At 37.6% G+C, this 16,366-nt stretch overlaps 1 long non-coding RNA gene across 1 annotated transcript in view; it reads left to right on the forward strand.

Annotated features, from left to right (window-relative positions):
- LOC123568791 (uncharacterized) overlaps window positions 1-16,366 on the forward strand; it is a 144,457-nt gene that overhangs the window by 103,076 nt on the left and 25,015 nt on the right. The window lies entirely within an intron of this gene.

The raw sequence follows: 16,366 nt of genomic DNA on the forward strand, positions 1-16,366 counted from the left end.
TAATTTAGTAAAATCAAGTTAGGATCATAATGTATGTGTACTTTATAACCTGCTTTTTAACTTAACTTAATGTCCTATAAGTAGCTTTTCATGTCAATAAACATATTTATTGTAATTTTTTTTTTTTTTTTGGAGATAGAGTCTCGCTCTGTCGCCCAGGCTGGAGTGCAGTGGTGCGATCCCGGCTCACTGCAATCTCTGCCTCCCGGGTTCAAGCAATTCTCCTGCCTCAGCCTCCCGAGTAGCTGGGACTACGGGCATGTGTCACCACGTTGGGCTAATTTTTGTATTTTTAGTAGAGATGGGGTTTCACCATGTTAGCCAGGATTGTCTCGATCTCCTGACCTCGTGATCTGCCCACCTCGGCCTCCCAAAGTGCTGGGATTACAGGTGTGAGCCACCGCGCCCGGACTATTTATTGTAATTCTTAATAGTGGCATGCTGTTTTATTTTTTGGAAGTGTCCTATCACATTCCAGTCACTTATTTTATGTTGTATCTCAGGTACAAATGAGTACCTTGAGACCAGAGATCCTTGGGGCAGGGGCTGATATCTATCCCCACCTCCAACTCCATGTATGGCAGTGTCTCACACATGGCTCATTAAATATATGTTAAAAGAGTTAGTGGCATGATTGCAGATTCTTTTTTCTTTTTTCTTTCTTTTTTTGTGTATTATTGAGGGTTTTCTTTCTCTTGTGGGTTTAAATTTTTATATATTTTTCTAAAATAGAAAAAAGATGCTGAAGATTTATTAATGTTATGAACTTAAGAAAATGACATTTTCGTGGCCGGGCGCAGTGGCTCACGCCTGTAATCCCAGCACTTTGGGAGGCCGAGACGGGCGGATCACGAGGTCAGGAGATCGAGACCATCCTGGCTAACACGGTGAAACCCCGTCTCTACTAAAAATACAAAAAACTAGCCGGGCGAGGTGGCGGGCACCTGTAGTCCCAGCTACTCGGGAGGCTAAGGCAGGAGAATGGCGTAAACCCGGGAGGCAGAGCTTGCAGTGAGCTGAGATCTGGCCACTGCACTCCAGCCTGGGCGACAGAGCGAGACTCCGTCTCAAAAAACAAAAAAAAAACAAAAAAAAAAAAACAAAAGAAAATGACATTTTCAGGCAATAATATTGCTGAAAGGCTTGAAGGTAATTGAAGGAGAAAGAACTCAGCATTGTTTTTGAAAGCCCACAGAATTACGATTACTGTCTGGAAAGGTATAACATGATCAACCTCAATAATGTTATCCGGGCAGCAGGAAGAGAAAGTTGAAAATAAATCATGTCAGGCCAGGCACAGTGACTCAGGCCTGTAATCCCAGCACTTCGGGAGGCCGAGGCAGGTGGATCACTTGAAGTCAGGAATTGGAGACCAGCCTGGCCAATATGGTGAAACCCTGTCTCTACTAACATACAAAAATTAGCTGAGCGTGGTGGCACACGCCTGTAATCTCAGCTACTCGGGAGGCTGAGGCAGGAGAATCACTGGAACCTGGGAGGCGGATGTTAGAGTGAGCCGAGATTGCACCACAGCACTCCAGCCTGGGTGACAGAGCAAGACTCCCTCTTAAAAAAAAAAAAAAAGAAAAGAAATAGTGTTTTTTAAACCTGGAATCCCCTTCCTTCTCCTGTTGGCCTTTCAGACCCCACCTCATGCAGTAAATCTTGGTAAGACTTCTGCACTGTTCTCTTCTCTAAACATGTGGTTAGTGCCATTAACAGTGTGATTCTTCCATGTTGTATTCTGATTTGTGATTTCTTCAAACATGCTCTAACTTCTAAGGGCAGGAGTTACAGCACCATTTTATAATCTCTTTAGTATCCCTAGCTTAGGAAAATGCTCGTAAAACTGAATGCTTTACAAACTGTCTGTGGAGAAAGGCCATTTTTTCCATTAAAAATTTCAATTTATTGTGGACCAACACATTTGTAAAATACAATAAAAATAAACAACTAGGAAAATAAAATAGACAACAATTCAAGCCCAGCATTTCCATGAGAATCTGTAGGCATAAAATTGTTTTAATAAATGTAACCTCAACATGGGAAAACAGAAAAAAATTACAAATCTGACAACGATCCACAACTATTATAATCACTATGACACATAGCTTTTGGCTCTTCCAAAATTGTAGCTAAACAAAAATTACAAAGGAAATAATGATTTCCTGCATTAAAATTCCATAATACACACTTGGAATAAACATTGTGTACATTACTATGTAAATTTCCACTATTTAAATAAACTTACTTCTTGCTTATTAATTTGTTTAATCTAACTTGGATTGATGGCAGTGCTACTTGCAGAGGATAATGCATTTTTAAACTGTTTCTATGTTTTGTTTTAACAATACCCCTAGTAGAGAACTCAGTCTCACAGAGGTATGTTGATAGAAACAGAAGAAATTTTGGAATAATTTCAGAAGCACATAATTTTTGTTTGTTTGTGTTTTTGAGACAGAGTCTCACTTTGTCACCCAAGCTGGAGTGCAGTGGCATGATCTTGGCTCACTGCAACCTCTGCCTCCTGGGTTCAAGTGATTCTCATACCTCAGCCTCCTAAGTAGCTGGAATCACAAGTATGTGCCACCAGGCCCAGCTAATTTTTGTATTTTTAGTAGAGATGGGGTTTCACCATGTTGGCCAGGCTGGTCTCGAACTTCTGACCTCAAGTGATCCACCCACCTTGGCCTCCCAAAGTGCTGGGATTACAGGCATGAGCCACAGCACCTGGCCGGAAACACAGAATATTTATTTAAAATTCTTATGTATAACAAAACAAGTGATATCATATTTTCAAAATACATATTCAATCCATCGGTGGTCACTGCCAACAATTTATCCTATCTATAATTTTTTTCCTTTTGATCAAAAAATGGATTTTGAGATAATGTGATATATTTTTTTTTGTGTCTGGCTGATTTCACCTATTGATCCATTTTTCTGTTCTTTCACCAATACCATACTGTCTTCGTTACTGTAAGTCTTGAAGTTGGGTAGTGTCAGTCCTCCAACTTAGTTCTTCTGATAACATTTTTGCTACAAATTTTCAAATATACAGATATAGAGAACAAAATGTTGGTTAGCAGGAGTGGCTGGCGGAGGAAATGGGAGATGTAGATGAGAGGATACAAAGTAGCAGATATGTAGGACGAACAAGTCTAGAGATCTAAAGTACACTGTGAGGACGGTAAGTAATAAAATTGTAACGCATATGGGATTCGTGGGAAATGAGTAGATTTTGCTTTTCTTGCCACAAAAACAAAAACCAAAAAATGAGTAACTAAGTGAGATGATGGGTTTGTTAATTTGCTTCACTACAGAGGCTTTTTGCTGTCTATATATCTCTCATAACATCATATTGTATATTTACATATATACAATAAAATTTATGAAAAAGAAAAAAATGCATTCTAGAAAGATTAATTTTCAAATTTTGGACCTCTTCTGAATTTTATATTCCTTTTAATGGAATATAAAATTCATACAGTGATTGGTAATAACTTATTGCAGATGTGGAATATCAGAATCATCAACCACTTTCTTGCTAGGTGTTAAATGTTCTTTTTCTAAGCTTTTAATGTTTGTTTTTGCCCTTTAATCTTATCTGCCACTGTAAAACATGTTGCAGTTTTTCTTTGCAAGAGGTATTATAATCATTAAATTATTAAAGATATACAAATAAGTGATTGTGGTCATAGGCACATCTTTGAAAAGTTGAGATCAAACATGCTTCTTGTCTTGATGAAACACAAACAGTTCACTACCTATTTCAAATATTTTCAGCAGAGCTTTCCCAGTGGAATAATCAGTTATAAAGAATGTTTAAATTTTCTCAATTTTTAAATATATTTTCTTGAGTTAGAGTTGACAAACCAACCTTAGCATATTACATGTTGTAATGTGGTCCTATAGAGCATGACCAGTATGAAGCTCACACCACTAACAACTTGTTGTATAAGCTGCATGCATAATGGTCTATACCCTGTTCAGTGAGACGGAAGTCACTACATGCTACTACATACTACTCTCCATACTCAGTCTCAGCCAAAAGGCCAAGAAGCGATGCATGCTTTATTCTCATTTTCTGTATTTATGTTTTCATGAAATGGCAAGGAAGGAAGGAAGGGAGGGAGGGAGGGAGGGAGGGAGGGAAGGAAAGGAAGGAAAGGAAGGAAGGAAAAGGAAGGAAGGAAGGGATTCCAGCATTGGTCTGTGGTTGACGGTTTGGGTAACACCAACCTGTCAACCGTTATGACTCCATGTTTGCCAGACAGGCTCTATCTGGCAGCTAGAGGTACAAGGAGTCAGGTTTAGTCTTCTGGGAAGGGGAATGGTGAGAGCTAGGTCACTCAGGCTGAAAGGGTCAGTAAAGGAACCGAGGCCCAGTGGTATAAACAGGGTCAGAATAAAGATAGGAAGAGGAGAGTTAGCATGCTTAGGGCTCCTAGAAAATGTGTACAAATAAATTCTAAACCTCAGTCACTGGTGGGTAAAGAATGGTGGTATATTCAGTATCAGGTTAGGATTGATTTAGACATAATATCATGTGCCATTTAATGGATACTGTTTGGCTTTGCATAAACTTTATTTAATTCTTCCAACAATGCCATAATAGATTTAACTGCCGTTTTACACACAGGAAACTAAGTCGTAGCATGATGAGCAATATGATTAAGGTCATGTAGTTAGAAAGTGGTAGAGTCTGTCCAGGTGTGTCTGAGTCCAAACTCTTTACTTTTTCTACTAAAGCAGGGCACCTTCAGTGACTGGGAGCCTGACTGAGTCTCTAGGTAAACTTGAGTCAATCAGGAAGAGTGGAGTGAGAGGGAGGCAGAGTGCGCTCATGAATTAATGCCTGGGACTTCCACAGCATGGCTCTTCACAAGGCTTGAAACTCCACATTTGTGCAGTATCTGAGCTTCAGTAGTGGCCTCAAGTGGCAAGTGTGGTACGGTACAGAGGAACAACTGTGACATGATGGTGATGGATTTTACCACCAGGTGTCCTCCATGGTTAATCTTTGCTTAAAAAAAAGTCTTGCTTGTTTTGAACAGTTATTCTTTTATTCTCCTTTTTCTGATATAACAAGAAGTTGACTCAGAACCTTGGAAGGGCAAGAAAACATATCTCTCTGCTTCTCCCCTAACACTGTGCAACCTCAGAAAATGACAAGTGGTTGGAAATCTTACAGTAATACTTGTACCGTATGCCCCCTTGGGTCAAGTATTTTGAATCTAGAGAAAGTATTTATCCACTAAAGACCTTGAATTTCACTAATCAGGGATTACTTGGTTCTGTGACTCTGATTTAAAGTAGAAAGCTATAAAAGAACAGAGCACATTTTGAAATTCACCAAATACTTACTGAGGGCCAGCTCTGTGCCAGGCACTATTCTAGGCTCTAATAAGTGAATATGGTACAAAATGCTTATCACATTCCTAGCTTCTGTATCCTTTTTTTAAAAAAAAAAATTATTATTATTATTATTATTATTATAATACTTTAAGTTCTAAGATACATGTGCATAACATGCAGGTTTGTTACATATGTATACTTGTGCCATGTTGGTGTGCTGCACCCATCAACTTGTCAGCCCCTTTCTGTATCCTTTAGGTACTCTGCTTAGTACTATTCTACCTGCAAGTTTCAACTGGGTGTACAAGCCAGATTTCGTAAGAATAGACTGCTATCATCAGAGTCTTCCAAGTTCATGGATGAACTGAAGATCTGGCATAAATTTAGGGTGGAAGGGTAAAGGCTACAGACATTGTTAGATTCTTATATCTTGTTCATGTTAGGGTTTAGGGTGTCTCTAAAATATTAACGTCTTTAATTTCACAGGTGAGAATCCATTTCTAATAATGCTATGTCATAAGCTACTTTTATTTTAAAAAACTGGACATGTATTATTCTAATTAGAAAAGGATCTGATATCAATACCACTGATTGCCTCTGAAGAATGGATTTGGTGATTAGAGTGTCAGTTAATCATCACCATTCCCAATTAAAGTGGAAGCAACATAGGTTTCTACTATAGCTTAATGCAACTGAAAAGCAATCAATACTGCACCATCTACATTGAAGTATGTGAACTGCAGATATTGTAACACTAGTCCTTACCCTCAGATATTCAGATTCAATGGACCTCAAACGGGATCCAGAATTCTGCTTTTTAACATTCGTGACCAATTAAAAGAAGACCTCCCTCTGTGTTTTCAGAATCACTGGATTATTCTGGTAGAAGAACTATAGGAAGCTAGAAGAAAATGAAAGGTTGTAGCTAAGCGAACCACATACCCATTCAATGGGCTACTCAAAAACAAAAAGTAATAAACTATTGATACAGGAACTGAAGTATCTGAAGGGCATTGTGTTAAGTGAAAAAAAGGTGACCTGAAAAGATTACATTCTCTATGAGTCCATCTATAGAATATTCTTAAGATGACAGAGTATATGATGATGAACAGACCAGTGGTTGCCAGGGATTAGGCATGGGGTTGGACTGTGAAGGGGTGACACAAGGGAGTTTCTTTTTGGTGATGGAAACGATCTACATCCTCAAGTGTTTGGGGATGGTGGAGCTGTTCTAAAATCCAATTATGGTGGTGGTTACATAAATCTCTACATTTGATGAATAAACTATATATACACACACAAAGCATAGTGAGTGCGTTCAAAAACTAGTGACATTCAAATAAGTTCCGAGGTTCAGTTAGTGGTGGTATATAAATGTCAGTTTCCTGGTTTAGGCAGTTATACTATGGTTATATCCAAGGTGCACACGAGGGAAGCTGGCAGATACCTAGGAGCTCCTTGTAGTATTTTAGCAACTTGTATGTGAATGTAAAATTATTTCAAAATAAAAAGTAAAAAAAAAAAAAAGAAATCGACAATAACAAGCCTATGTTGAAGCGCCAGTGTAGTAAGGATTAAAGATAGTGTCTAAAAAGACAAACGGGGAAGGTAAAACCCATGGAGGTTAAGAATATGATAGAATCTACAGACACCCTAGGTTCAGAAGCCTGTTCTCTGTCTTCCTAGTTGTGACCTCAGGCAAATTAGTTAACCTCTCTGTGCTTTAGTCAACTTGTCTTTGAATTTGAGAAATAACAGTATCTATGCCAAAGGGTTATTGTGAAGCTGAAGTGAGATATGTGTACAGAACACTTTTATTAATGTTTGATACATAGGAGGACTCCAAAACATGTCATTGTTTTGTCATCTCTATGGAGAAAGAATCATCAAGACTTAGGTTCAAGTCAATGTGGGGACCAGAGGCAAGTGCAGGATCCTGGAGGAGAGGACAGAATCGTCACAGGTAGACTTGGTGCAGGTAGCTGTTTGGAGAAGGAGAGTCGCCTTTTGTGTGGAATACACAAATGGGCTCACCTGTTGGCTTTTGGGGACAGGGTATTAGCAACTTATAGAAAAGAGAATTAACTAAAAATAGTGAACTGCAGTACCTCCTCCTTCTCAACACATTTGAACCAAGAGAATAAAAACTGAAGTGCTTAGAGCTGATCTCTCGAATATTGACAAATGAAAAATTGGATATATTCATGGTGTACAACACGCTGTTTCGATATATGTACACCTTGTGAAATGATTGCATCCAGCTAATTAACACATCCATCACCACACATACTTACCATTTGAAGGAAAGTAAAGTTGTGTAGAAGATAAAGCACGTATTTACTTTTATTCTAATTTGAGTGCTTTACAGAGGTGGTGCTGCTAATGGAAATTGTGTTGATGATTTCACTAAGTTCTTAAAGAACAAAGTCTAACATAGTTACTCAAAGAGAATTGAATGAGCAGGGACTGGGGATGCTGAGGTGAGTAAAAATGGTTATTACCTTCAAGAAACTTATTTCCTAATGACTGAGTCAGACCCAGTGAAATACACAGTTATTATGAAATCCAGTCAGGCCATGAGAGAAAGATTTACAGTGGTTGGTGAGGAAAGGCTTTGCAAAAGAAGTCATCCTTGAACCTGCCTTTGAGCAAGTCTTTCTCTGAGTTGGGAGGGTCTGTGGGGTCTCTGGGGCTAAGAAGCAATCTTTGGTTTAAAAGTAGCAGCATGATAATTTAATTTTGGCCAATACAGGGGGCTAACTGTGGTCTCGTCATACTCACTCATAGACTCTTCCTCAGATCTGGAAATTCCCATGCATTGGAAACATTGGAAAGGGTGAGAGTCCTGATCCCTTATTTAATGGTCCCCTTTCATGGTATCCCCTGGAGTTGAGAGGATAGGGTGAAGAAATGGAGTTCCTCCATCCTCGTATTAGGGAACAGAGGGGAGGGTGTTTGGGGAACGCAGGACTGGCCAGCCCTGATCTCCATCATCAGATGCACATCCTGTTCACTTCCTCTTCCCGTCACGAGTTTCTGCTTTCTGGAGTAAAAGGTGAAGGAGGTGCAGTCTGGGCCTTGCCCCTTGGGGGCCAAGTTTGCTCCTCCCTGATCCTTCTCTGATTTTACTGGAAACCTGCAAACACACCTTAGCTTTTGCATTATGAATGGAAGGTTCTGTTGGTGGGTACTGTCATAAAATGTTTTTGTTTTTCAGAAAGCAAAGCAAAAGATCTGTAAACAGTGACGTTTGCCAAGTGTTAGAAGGTAGAATATTTCAGAATGAAGTGCCATCATCTAAGCGTGACGAACATGGAGCTAAAAAAGAAGCTGCCTCTTCGAGATGTTCTATTCTGGGCCTCTGATTTTCATCCGAGAGGATATTCAAATCTAAACTATTTTATTAATATTATTCTTTAAATATCTCTGCCGGAATTTCCATCAAAAGTCAGTCATATATCTGAGTAGTTCATTGAATCTATTATGTAATTGTTGTTAAGAAGTGCCATTATTTTATATAGCACCAAGAAAGAAAATTCAGCCATTTAACCTATGACACTGTAAGATCTCAAAGATGTTCAACAGTGGAAAAAGTAAAGAATTAATGTAATATGTTATGTCTTTAGATAGAAGATAGAGAGATTTTCCTTTTTAGTCCTAAGACAGTAGGAGAAATAATGAAAATTTTATAATTAGGCTGAAGTTTGAATTCCATTTCCTCTATTGTGTGACCTTGGGAAGTGACATTTCTTTAAACTCTATTTCTTCCTCTATAAAATGGGTTTATACCCGTCTTTGTTGGGTTGAGGTGAGGAATAAATGATTTACTGGATGTAATGCTTCTACCCTAATCCCTGTCCCATGGTGTACATTTAAAAGAAAATTAGTTTTCCTTCTCCTTACTTTAAAGCAATATAGTTCTCGTATTAATTTAAGTCAAGTTCCTCCTGTTTCAGTCCTCTAAAGCATAGGCATAGTTCTAAATTGAGATGTCTCATAAAGAAGAGTCTTAGTAGAAGAGCATTGCTCTTTCTTGCCATCTCTGTCTCCTTACTTTGTCCTCCTTTCTTTCTTGCTGGTTGAAATGTAGACTTCAATGATTAATTCCCTGTATTGCTTTGCACATAGACACAAACATTCCATGCTTATTGAACAGTCAGATATGATCACCAAAAGAAGCAATTCTCATTTTCACCTATTGTGGAAAGTGCCTTCTTCCTAGATAATGCTACAGAATGTTGTTAAATATTGCCTCTCCAATTTTTCTAAGATTTTAATCATACCCTCTTTAACTCATTGGATCTCTTCTGTCACCAACTGCCTTGTTTATTAAATTATCTCCTCAAAAGGATTCTTTCAATTCATTTTTTTCAGTTTAAAACTTTTGGGCATCAAAGGATACTATAAATAAAATGCAAATACAACCCACAGAAGGGAAGAAATATTTGCAAATCATATATCTGATAAGGATTTAGTATTTAGAATGCAGAAAGAAAGCTTGCAACTCAACAATAGAAAGATAATCCAATTAAAATTTGGCAAAGGATTTGCATACATATTTCTGCAAAGAAAATACACACATGGCCAATCAGTATGTGCATGACAGGCATCTGAAAATATGTTCAATGTCATTAGACACTAGCGAAATGCAAATCACCACAATAAGATACTACTTCACATTCGCAAAGACAGCTATCATCAAAAAGAAAGTAACAAGTGTTGGTGGGGATTTAAGAGAATTAGAGTCCTTATAATTTGCTGGTGGGGACATAAAATGGTGTGGTTACTTTGAAAAACTGTTTTGCATTTCCTCAAAAAGCTAAGTATAAAGTTGCCATATGACCTAGCAAGTCGACTATTAGGTATATACCCAAGAGAACTGAACATATATGCTCACACAGAAACTTATGTACAAATGTTCGTAGCCATAATAACCAAACAGTGGGAACAACTCAAATGTCTATTAACTGATGAATGGATAAAGAAAATGTGGTATATGCATACACTGAAACATTATTCATTCATCAAAAATAATGAAGTACATGCCACGACATGGATGAACCTTGAAAACATCATGTTAAGTACAAAAATCCAGATAGAAAAGGCCATATATATGTGTTACTCCATTTTCATGAAATGTCCAGAATAGAGAAATTCATAGAAATGGAAAGTAGATTAGTGGTTGCCAGAGACTGGGAGAAGGAGAAAATGGGGAGTGACTGCTAATGAGTCTAGGTTTCATTTGGGGGTGGTGAAAATATTCTAGCATTATATAGTGGTGATGGTTGTACAACTTCCTAATATATTTTAAAACAAAGAGGTAATTTCTCAAATTTTATGAATACCTAATAGTTGTACATGTTTATGGCATATATATGATATTTTAATAGAAGCATACAATGTGTAATGGTTAAATCTGGGTAATTAGGATATCCATCATCTTAAATAGTTATCATTTCTTTATGTTGGGAATGTTCCAAATCTACTCTTCCAACTATTTTATAATATACAGTAAATTATTAGCTCTAGTCACCCTATTGAACACTAGCACTTACTTCTTCTATATAACTATATTTTTGTACCCACTGACCAGCTCCTCTTTATCCCTCCCTCCTCACTACCCTTCCCAGCCTCTGTTAACCACCATTCTATTCACTACCTCCATGAGATCATTTTTTTTAGCTCCCCCATATTGGTGAGAACATGTGACATTTGTCTTTCTGTGTATGGCTTATTCCATTTAACATAATGTCTTCCAGTTCCATCCATATTGTAGCAAATGGCATGATTTCATTAATTTTGATGGTGGAATAATATTCCTATATATACTATATATATCCCATTTTCTTTATCCATTCATCTGTTCATGGACACTTGAGTTGATACTATATCTTGGTTATTGTGAATAGTGCCACAATAAACATGACAGTGCAGGTCTCTTTTCAATTTTCTGATTACCTTTCTTTTGGATATATACCTAGCAGTCAAATTGCTGGATTAAAGCTTTTGGCAACAAAGAAGATAATCAATAAAATAAAAGAAAGAGACGTACAGCATGGGAGAAAGTATTTGCAAACCATTCAACTGACAGAGGATTAATTAACAGTATGTATAAGGAACCCAAACAACTCAATAAACAACTCAATACAAAAAAATCTGATTTAAAAATAGGCAAAATAGACATTTCTCAAAAGAAGGCATACAAATGGCAACAGGCATATGAAAAAATTTTCAACATCACTAGTCGTCAGAGAAATGCAAATCAAAACTATAATGAGATATCATCTCACCCCAGTTAAAATAGCTGTTATCAAAGAAAGAAACTAAATGCTGGAGAGGATGTGGAGAGCAGGAAACACTTGCTCACTGTTGGTGGGAATGTAAATGGGTACAGCCACCATGGAAAACAGTATGGGAGCTTCTTCAAAAATCTCTTTAAAAAATTAAAAGAGTAAATTTTATGGTGTGTGAAACAAATCTCAATACAAATAATTTTACAAGATAACCAGTGATGTAAGTCAGCCCACAAGAGCTAAATAATAGTATAATGTCCTAGTACATAGGACAAAATAATTGCTCAATAATATAGCACAGGCAGAAGCTCAATAAATTTGGAGTATTAGAAGAAAACCTCTTGGAATAAGAAGGATTTGAGATGAATCTTAGAGAATAGGCAGAAATTAGTACGAGAGAAAAAAGAGAAGAATATTCCATGTAGGGGAACAATATCTAAACAGGATGAAAACAGAAACATTCTGTTTGTGTTCAGGAGGAATAATTGAATAACCAGGCTAGACTGTGGCTAAATTGGGGTGTAATGAGAAGGCAGTAGAGAAAAGTTAAAACAATACCATGCAGGATCTTAAATGTCCATGGCATCTGGACTTTAATTGGTAAGCACTGGAAAATCATTCAAGATGTCTAAGTAGGGATGTAACAATTCCAATTAATCGTTTATAAAATAAGTGAAACAGCAGGAGCAAATGAGAAACTAGACCTAAATTGAAGACCAGAAAGAAGAGGAGAGTTGGATTTTAGAGACATTTTAGAGTAGACAAAACTTAAAGTGCATGAGGAACTTCATTAGATACAAAAAGTGAAAAAAGAAGAAATCAAATACATCTCTCGGCTGTGAGTATGGAGAATGGGGTGGATGCAAAGGGAGATAGACAGGAAGCTGAAAAGGAGGTGTATGGGAATTGGACCACGGGCTCAGATTGGACCAGCTCTATAGTTTTACATTGCAGATAGGAGATCATTCTGAAATAATTTGTAAATACCCAGACATACAGGCTTGGAAATTAGATGAGTAAACAGGATTGAAAATGCAATTACATGAATTAGTGACCTAAAATTGATAGACTGAGTTATGGGAATGGATGAGAGTTTTGTGGGGAAGGTGACGCTTTGTAAGGAATGTGCACATTTGGTTGTCAGAAAAAATGAAACTAGTGAAGATGAAATTGTGCATGTCTAAGAAAGTAGGAGAGAGAGTTAAGAGTGTCCCATCTTGGAAGCTAAGGAAGGGCATGTGTCTCAAAAGGCAAGGAAGCAACAGGGAAGTGTTGTTAAAAACAGATTGCACAGAATGAGAATTGAATAGAATCCACTGGTTTCAACAATTAAGAAGTCATTGGCAGCATTTGGGGGAAACAATTTTAGAGAAGTGTTAGAGAGAAAAGACAGACTGTAATTCACTGAAAAATGAACGCCATATGAAAGCATTCAAACTTGAAAGCAGACTGTTTTTGAGATGTTTGGTTGTAAAGGAGAGGAGAGAGAGAATTCAGTGGTCTGCAGGAGCATCTAGGCGAGCAACTACCTCAGGATGGTGGGAGGTCTAAAGCCTACAGGCACAGCTAGATTAAAAGGGTTACATTCATTCAGCAAATTCAACAAATTCAGCTTTCCATGTGCTTGGTACTAAGTGCTGTGTATATAGGAGTAAACAACATAGACAAGAATTCCTGCCTTTGTGAAGTGTACAGAATTTAGATGCATTAGTCTCCATCTCACTAGTGAGCAGTCAAGATGATGGTACAGTTTAGACACTTCTGTTCACTTAGAGCTAAGGTTCAGTCATGTCACTTATAATAACTCCTTGACAATTGGGTGTTGTAAAATGTTCTTCAAAGCAATTCTTGCTCATCTTTGATGGAAACAACTACAACGGCCAATATGATAGCAACAAATCTGTGAGGTGCAGCATCAATGACAAGAGCGATATTGCTCCATGAACCAGGTGAGATCAAGGAAAAGAGAAGTCCCCAGCCCTAAAGCATCAGAAAGCTCTCACTGCGTAAATAGCTCTGGCACCATTTTTCATCATCTTCTACAGTGACAGAGTTGCCCAGAGATTTATCCACAACTTTCTGTACTTTTATCTTTATAGGAAATGAAACTTGTTGAAGTCACGCTTTTGCGTTTTGCAGGAAACAGCTGCAGTGAATCAGAGTTGATGACAGGAGCAAGGCATCACGAGATGACAGAAAACTTTAAGACATTACATGAGACACACAATTTTTCTTCTTTTAAATAAACTTGAATTAGGTGTTTGTCAAAAAAAAAAAAAAAAACAAAAACCTAAGAACCATCTAGGATATACTATTTTGCAGGTCTTTTGTTTGCCAATGCGGAACTGAGAGATTCTCTTAAAGACTTTTTCTTTCCTGAGTTCTCTTGAAAATGTTTAATTACGAAAATTCTGAGAAAGACAAATTCAAAAACAGGCTCTCATTGAACGGAACAAAATGAAGTACAGTTCAGCAGAATTGAGTTTTCTGCAGGCGTTTAGCATTCTAACCTAGGATGCATGCTATTTTTTAAATCACTAATTTTCAAGGCAGCTGTACTGATAAAAACTTCAACCAAATTAAATGTAAAGGAGTTTAATTGAGCAATGAACCATGCGCGAATTGGGCCACCTCCTCGAGCCAGAGGCTCAGAGACTCCAGCACAGTCACGTGATGGAAGAAGATTTATGAACAGAAAAAGAAAGGTGATGTACGGGAAAAGAAAAGTGACGTACAGAAAATGGAAATAAGGTAGAGAAACAGCTGGATTGGTTATAGGTTGGCATTTACCTCATTTGATCACTGTTCGAACAGTTGACTACATTTGATTGATCAAAACTTAGTGGCTGGCACAAGTGTAGGTGACCGCCTGTTTACATCTCCACTTGTTATAGTTCATGATGTAAAGAAAAACCTTTAGGCCAACCTTAAAATATGTAAGGAGGCGGGCTGGGCACGGTGGCTCATGCCTGTAATCCCAGCACTTTGGGAGGCTGAGGTAGGTGGATCACAAGGTCAGGAGACTGAGACTATCCTGGCTGACATGCTGAAACCCTGTCTCTATTAAAAATACAAAAAATTAGCTGGGTGTGGTGGTGGGTGCCTGTAGTCCCAGCTATTCGGGAAGCTAAGGCAAGAGAATGGCCTGAACCCGGGAGGCGGAGCTTGCAGTGAGCCAAGGTCGTGCCACTGCACTCCAGCCTGGGTGACAGAGCAAGACTCTGTCTCAACAACAACAACAAAAAAATGTAAGGAGGCAACTTTAGGGTAGACTTGATTTAATTGGAATTATCTGGGGACCTTTTAAAAATCGCAATGCCTAATGCTAGCCCAGAGATTCTAATAATTACATCTGGGCTCAGTTTAGGCAGCAGGGCTTTGGAAAACTCTCACTTCATGCTAATGTGCATCCATTTGGTAACCCCTATTCTAAATTCCTTCTGGGGAGTCCAAAGTATACCAAACCTCAAAACCCAAACAGTGTGGAGTAAAGTTGTGTTCTTCTTTCTTTCCTTTACTTCCTTTCTTTCTCTTTTTCTCTTCCTTCCTATTTTTCCTTGTTTTTTTTTTTTTTTTTTTTTTTTTTTTAAAGAACAAAGTTATCTATTTTTTCATTGGTTGCTTGTGCCTCTGGTGTCATATTTAAGAACTCATTGCCTTTTCAAGGTAACAAAATGTGTACCTATGTTTTCTCCTAAGAGGTTTATAGTGTTACCTCCTACATTTAGGCCTCCATTTTAATTTTTGTGTATGGTGTGAGGTAGGTGTCCAATTTTATTCTTTTGCATATGGCTCTCCAGTTGTCCCACCACAGTTTGTTGAAAAGATTGTTCTTTTCCCATTGAGTTTTCTTGGACCTTTATTGGTTATCTTTTAATACATATGCTTATATCATTCTCAATTAGGCACTAAGATTTTTGAGATCAGGGAGCTTCTCCTATCTTTATCCGTACCCCTCCATACTTAACAAAATGCTTTACCCATAACAGGTACCTGATTAACTAATTTCTCTTTCTCCAGCCCTAAGAGGAGACAACTTATTTATTCTTGCTCAGCATTTTGCACTGCTGAGTAGGCTGGGGTCAATAGAGGATAATTGTAACTTTGCCACCACATGATTCTGTCATGTTCATTTGTTACTTGGTACTTTTTAGCTCAGAACACACAACCAAGTATTCCATAAAAGGAAACTCACTGACGTATCGAAGACTTAACCTATGAAAATTTCAGATTTGAACCCCTCCATCAGTGTTTTATGTTATACACCAAGAATTTAAAACAAATCAAATTTCTTAAATGAACTCATACTAAATGAATCTGAAGTAACTATTTCTGTGTTTTGAATCTTTGACTATTCTCTTGTCAAAGTGAAATTAAAAATAAATTTTCTGGGTTTTAACAGGTGCTAGTACTTCCTACTGGTCGACATTGACAAGACTTTAAATGTAAAGCTACATTTTGAATAATAAGAGGAAACATGTATCTTGCTCATCGTTTCTGTGCTCCAAAAGTGATGTGTAAAAAGAAAGAAAATACCCTACATATCCAATAATAGAGGAATGGTAAATTTATATTGATTCATGAAATCCTAAATTGAAATTAAGTGATGTTTATGAAATTATATATCCATAAGGAAAAATCTATGATATGCTGTTACATGTAAAAAGCAAATATTATGCAGTGGTTGTAACTGAGTAAACTTATCTATTACTATG

Source organism: Macaca fascicularis, chromosome 14, assembly GCF_037993035.2.
Source record: "Macaca fascicularis isolate 582-1 chromosome 14, T2T-MFA8v1.1".
NCBI lineage: Eukaryota > Metazoa > Chordata > Mammalia > Primates > Cercopithecidae > Macaca > Macaca fascicularis.